Source organism: Onychomys torridus, chromosome 3 (genome assembly GCF_903995425.1).
Source record: "Onychomys torridus chromosome 3, mOncTor1.1, whole genome shotgun sequence".
Taxonomy (NCBI): domain Eukaryota; kingdom Metazoa; phylum Chordata; class Mammalia; order Rodentia; family Cricetidae; genus Onychomys; species Onychomys torridus.
Window position 1 is genome coordinate 128,811,350 of NC_050445.1, and position 6,935 is coordinate 128,818,284.

Below are 6,935 nucleotides of genomic sequence, written 5' to 3' on the forward strand. Positions count from 1 at the left end.
CCTTAGTGCATGAGCTGGCTGTTTGGAACCTTGGACTTACACAGGGACACTTTGCTCAGCCTGGAAGGAGGGGACAGGACCTGCTTGTACTGAATCCACCAGGTTTAAATGAATCCCCAGGGGAGTCTTGGCCCTGGAGGAGATGGGAATGGAGGGGAGGGGTTGGGGGGAAGGTGGGGATGGGAGGGGGGAGGACAGGGGAACCCATGGGAAAAAAATAACTAAAAAAATTGAAAATAAATTATTAATTAAAAAAAATAATAGTCATCCCAGGGATATCAACTGAACATGGTATAAGAAGATGCAAAAGAATATGTACAAACCCATGTATCAAGGCTGGACAAGGCAACCCAGCAGGAGGAAGAAAGTCTCAATAGGAGGCAAAAATAAATTCAGAGACATGTGTACTACCACAGTTAGTATTCCCACAAAAACCTCAACCTGATCAACCACAACAGATATGAAGAGGATCTATCACACCCATAGGGACTCTGGGATTGCTGCTTCAGTCTCTGTGAGCTGCTATGAACCCTGTTTAGTTGATTTTATGGGATATGTTCACTTTGTATCCTTGACTCCTCTGACTCCTACAGTCCTTCCTTCCCCTGATCTCCAGTATTCCCTGAGTTCATTTGCTTTAAACATTCAGAATATCTGAGGTGTGTTGACTACCAACATAACTGGTCTTCCTCTGAGTTTGTTTTTCCCTCTGCTGGTTACCTGTTGAAATGTTGAAGATTAAGGGACATCCAAGCATGCTTATCCTTCTCAAATTGTGCAGTGTGAACACTATAATGTAGTTCATTGATAAACTAAACTGAAGCTATCTAAAAGCACAGCACCTCACATTCTTTGACTTGGTGAATTCTTTGACTTGGTGGAATCCCTTTCTGTTTCTCACACCAAATGATGATAAATCTTTGATTTTCTGAGCATTCCACAATGTATCCCACCATATAACATGATAATGATAATCATGTAATTGTAACTTGATTAATTAAAAAAGTTCAAGGCCTAAGATGTCATAGACCTACATCCTTTAGAATGTGGTACAGTATGTAAATTCTATGGGCCTGCCCATTGAAGAATTTCAGAGGACCAGATGCCAAATGTCCCTCTATCTTCTTCCATATTATATGTATATGTCTATTATATCTTGCATATATTACCACCGATAATTACTCAGAGTACTGAATACACACACCATACCTAGTACATAACATTTATTGATGTGTCACATTACCTGAAAGACTTGATTATGATTTAGACTAAATCACAAGAGGACATCTCAGCAGGTTTAATTTTTGAATATATGACATTTCACTTGAGCTAATAAGCAAATGTAGAGCATATTTTTAAGTAAGGACAATGTCTTGATAAGGCCTGTACAATGTAAAATTTCTTAAGAGTCACAATATCAATTGTTGTGGTTTTAAAACAATATTATGCCATCCTCATAAAACACAAACCAATAGTTCCTCACAGTGAAATGAAGATAGCTTTTAGCCTTGGAGTCCTGTTAGACAAGTTTGTGAACTTTACTTAATTATGTGTTAGATCAGCAAAAACTGGACATGTTAGAATTACCCATGTTGAGAGTTTTATTGGAGTGAACACTGGTCAGTGTGATAGCAAATAGTAGTGTCTAAATGTATGCAATAAGAATTTCCTCAGTGTGCATAAACATTTTCTCATCTTCATGTCCTATCCCAGATGACTAACAATAAGTTAGAGTACCAAAAATTAGAAGTTTTCTGCCGCATGTATGGTTAATGTGCAGAGACATAAACTTCATGGGATGGAGGAGTATCTGTGTAGGTACTTATCTGCATGTTCAAGGTTAGAAAATGTGGTAGAATGGGGTAGGTGTATACACATTTCTCTTGAATCAAAACATTATACACACTATGAGACAGTGGTGCACAAAAACTGGTAGATGACCTGTCAGAATTCCTTGAAGAAGTTTCTCTGACAAATTACTGCCTACAGGCTGACAAGACAGCAACATGACACAGAAGATAAAGGAGTACTGGGAAAGGGGTTCCTGTCTCTGACTACTGTGTGAACTAGGAGCTCCATGGATACATACTTGGCATTTTATTGCCTGAAGCTTTTCTTTTCTTGAGTAATATGCCTAAGGTTTTGATAGTGTATAAAGCAAACATTGGTGAGCAAGTAAAGAAGAAATTTAGAGATATTATTAAATGATAACCAGAACTGTAAAATTGGAAATCCATGATGGTGGCTTAGAAATAAAGCAATTATAAATAAATTCATACAAGTAGCTTTGGATTATTTGTATAATATGATTGTTAAGTGTATAATCTTGGTTATATGTAATCTGTAAACCTAATCTGCCCTAAGCCTACTGCCTCAGAGTTGAATAGATGGACAAATTCATGATCACCATCTCTCCACTCAATGAATGTTATCTTTAAATTAAAGGGAGAGTTTTTGTTTGATTAGGAAAATGAATAAGTAAAGGAGCATCAGCATGAAAATAAGCACAGGGAACCTTTGGAATTAAGGTCTGGACTTCAGCATTTACTGTAGTGATGGCTTCATGAGTACATACATTGTCCTCCAAACTCATCAAATTGTGTACTTGGCAAATGTGAAGTCTGCTCATGTAGCCACACATCAGTAAAATGGCTTTCAGAAGATGGCAAAGAATCCTAAGGAACTAAGTGATATTGTTCAGTGATATTACTTAAGGTTAGTTATGATACTGCCTCCCAACATTATTCTCTTATACTCAGTTTGCATATGAATATTGAGACTTTTTTCTATCTGTGAAGATAATGATCTTGGTTTCATTGTATCTACAAATTATTTTCAGTAGAATGATCATTTTCAGAAAATCAATTCTGTTAATCAATAAGTATATACAATTTTTCTATATTTTACTGTTGTATTTGATTTATTGTTACAGAATTTAAAAGAAAAATTTTAAGTGTGGTTGTGTCTCAGCAGGTAATGACAATTGCCAGGAAGCTAGACAATTTGAAGTCAATTCCTGTGACCCACATGCTAAAGGGGAGAACTGACTATAGAATGTTTTTCTCTGACTTCTACACACACACACACACACACACACACACACACACACACACACACACACCTCAAATAAAAACAAATTAATAAATAATCTTAAAGGAAACATTTTAATGGCAATTTATTAGTTCTCAATTTTCTTTTGGTTTCTTATTTTCGGGGGGTATAATTTTTAGTATATTTTATTTTTAATTATGGTTGTGTCAGCAGAGACAGTTGTTTGGATTAATTTCCAGATTTCTGGAAACAGAACTGCTAAATCCATTTTCCACACTCATGCTAGAGTTGTGGCTTTACAAATTCAATATAAGCTTATAACATTCATACTTAAAATTTACAAGTACCTCCCCATCACCTTCTAAATCATAAGCTTCTAAATGGCATGCAATTCCATGCTTTAGAGTCTGCCCCTGCCAGTCTTCCGACCTCATTCTGAATGCCTCCTTTTCTTTTCTTCCTTCCCTTTTTTTTACATTTTTTATTATTATATTTGTGTTTTTATCTGTTTTTACTGGATTGTTTCAGTGATATTTTTAAGAAATAGAAAGATAATGCATTATATGCCATGAATTTATCTTTGGAGAAAGAATCATTTCAAGCATAAATTAACAGGATACTTTTGGTGGGAAAGAAAGTCTGTTAATGAAAATCAGAAACTAGAAAAAGATGGATCATACTTTTAGTAGCAAAACAGAAGCAGTTTACTTTTAGTAACTGATTATCCTGGCAGAGAAGATCCTGTGATCATGTATGTAGAAGAAACAAGGTATGAAAGTTCCTAGAGATCTCCAGGAAAATAGTTGAAAAGTTCCTACTATGCTTTCATTCAACAAACAGAACCAAACTAGCGAATAAACAAACACTGGCCAACTTGAGAGCTGCAATAAAGTACAGTGGGATATTATGGAGACACTAATGTAGATGTAACTGTCTTATTAAATAAGAAACACAGAGGCAAATGCAGAGCTAAAAGCCAAAGAGGAATTGTAATATCAGCCCTTAAAATAATAACATTTTAATAAACTATATATAGTTTTATAGTTTTTTCTCCTTTTTTGTTTATTATATTTGTGTTTTAATTTTACACATCAGCCATGGGTTCCCCTGTCCTCCCCCGTCCCGCCCCCACTCCCACCTTCCCTGCATCCCCTCCCCTCCATTCCCATCTCCTCCAGGGCCAAGACTCCCCAGGGGATTCAATTCAACCTGGTGAATTCAGTACAGGCAGGTCCAGTCCCCTCCTTCCAGGCCCAGCAAAGTATCCCTGTTTAAGCCCAAGGTTCCAAACAGCAAGCTATTTGAAAAATTTTGTATTTTATATGGAAAAGTCTCTTGCAGGAACTACTTTATTAAATAACTTTATAATTAAAATAATACTAGTTGAAGAATATATAAACACAATCATCAGTAACATTAAAAGAACGACAATTAATTTAGTCTGTCATGATTTATTTAGTAATATATAGTATATTTTATTTGTTATTTTCTCTGTGTATTAAGATGGAAAATGAAAACCAATTAAAAATGAGCATACAGTAAAAAAAAAAACGCCAAAGAGGTCAGAGCAATAGCTAAGAGCTGATGCTAAAATTCCTTTCTTACCCTTCCTCTCAGTAAGAGACCTACTTCCTGTGTATCTGTCTTTTTATTGACTTTCTGTTCTGCCTTCTCATTGGTTGTAAATGCGACCATGTGACCTCCTCATCACTGCCTGTCTAGACAGACCTCCAGGTCCTCTATGGTTGGTATTGAGATTGAAGGCATGTGTCTCCATGCTGGCTGTATCCTTGAACACACAGAGATCTGCCTGTCATGTGATTGGGATTAATGGTATGCATGGCCACCACCAGGCTCTTGCTATAGCTTGCTATTAGCTCTGACCCCCATGCAACTTTATTTCTTAACATACAAATAAAATCACATTTCAGTACAAATAAATATCACCATACACTAAGTTACCCAAAGATGCAAATGGCCTTGTAAAGCAAGTTATAAATCACCCTGTGTGAATTATTGACATGAAACACTTGGCCACATTTCAACACTAGTTGGAAGCAGCTGGGCCCAAGGGAGGTAAAGAGTTTTTGTTCCAGTCTGTACCACAGTGTGCATGGGACATTACTCCACTGTTGACAGTAGTAAGTGGCAGCATCTTCAGCTTCAATAGAGCTGATTGTGAGAGAGTAAGAGGTCCCAGACCCACTGCCACTAAATAGAACTGGGGCTCCAGAAGCCAGGATGGCTGTGCCAGAAATCAGGAGCTTAGGGGAGCCTCCTGGTTTCTGCTGGTACCAGTGCAAATAACTGGTGCTTACACTTTAGCTGGCACTGCAGGTAATGGTGACCCTTTCCCCTTGAGATGCAGCCATGGATGCTGGAGACTGGGTGAGAACAATTTGTCCATTAGACACTGAGCAGGGTAAGACAATGAAAAGAAAGAGATGTTAGTAGACATAAACATAAAAATAACATTGTACCACTTGATATTCAGAAGAAGGAAAATGAAAAATGTTATCTTTGACTCTAGCTTTCCTAGGGAAATAATTGTGGATTCTGAGCTCAAATTCCCTCCTGTATCCTACCTGTGACACTAATTAGTAGGAAGCTGAAAATCTGCACCAGAAAATCCATTGTGCTTTCTAATCTCAGTCTCAGGATAATTACCCTTCTTCTCATAAGTACATCTTTTTAAAATAACTGTGAGACATTTGTAGTTTCTGAGAATGAAATATGCAAATTGCAAGATACAATCTAGGCAGTTTCTGGCTTATAAATTTCTGTGGTCCTTTAATGATGCAAACCTAGTTAATCAAGAAAATACCTACTTATTTGTAGATATTACACTGATAAGGAAGGAAATTTCTGTTTTTCTATTCCTCCTTCATGATGCATACCTATAACCTAGAATTTTACCCATGTATCTCTGTGAAGACTGGCATGTTCTACTGAGTAGTTGGAGGCATATCTCCCATGATAAGCTGTGTTGAGGATACCTCTTTATAGCTTATCAAATAACTTTTAGCAGCCTTATATGGTTCCTGTTTTCCTGGAAGTTGCTCAGCTCAGACCTCACTCACTCATTCCAGTCTAATCAGATGACCATGCACATAAAACATTTGGAAAACCAGCATCCACATGTGTGATATGGAACCCAGGTTTGTCTTGTGATATTTCTGCAATACTCAAGTACCTACATAATCTCTTGGAGAGTAGGGAAAAAATTTCCCATTGACATGGAAGGCAACACAGGAACTGATTTTGTAGCAGCTGTCATTTGTTCAGGACACTACCCCATGTTGGATTTAATATAAGCCTGGGCTGGAGGTTCATGGATAGTCACTCATCTGAATAACCACCATTTTCAATATGCCCCATTCTCTATTTCTCTTTATATCATGTCAAATAATTATCTGGAAATTTCTGATCACACTTTTCAAACAAATTGTATTTTAATGAGTGAAAGTTCATGAATATGCAAATTCATATGTAAGTTTGGCAAAAATTTACATTATCTTGCAGCAAATTTCATCTATGTTCCTATAAACTGTAAAATTAACCAGAGTCCATGAGGCAGCATGGGGAATCTCTCTAGATCCTCTTTACTAATCAGCCTCTCATCCGTCACTTCATAATGTACTCCTTCCATTGTGTAACAATGATTAGGAAAAATAACTGAATATATACACATATTAAAAATACTGAAATGAGTATTGTTGAATTCAAATGAATTGTAAAGTATGCTTTTCTTAGCACTCAACTTTATGTAAATGGTTAGTATTCCTTCAAGAAAACCAAATACTCTTGTTCTTCATTGTTTGTGTTTATTAGTTAGTTGCTATTCTTAATCTTGTTCCTTTTAAATGAAAGATCTTCCATTATTT

The 6,935-nt window shown here is 36.5% G+C and overlaps 1 pseudogene; it reads right to left on the reverse strand.

Annotated features, from left to right (window-relative positions):
* Positions 1–5,009: 5,009 nt before the first annotated feature.
* Positions 5,010–5,685, reverse strand: LOC118580168 (annotated as a pseudogene).
* Positions 5,686–6,935: the final 1,250 nt, after the last annotated feature.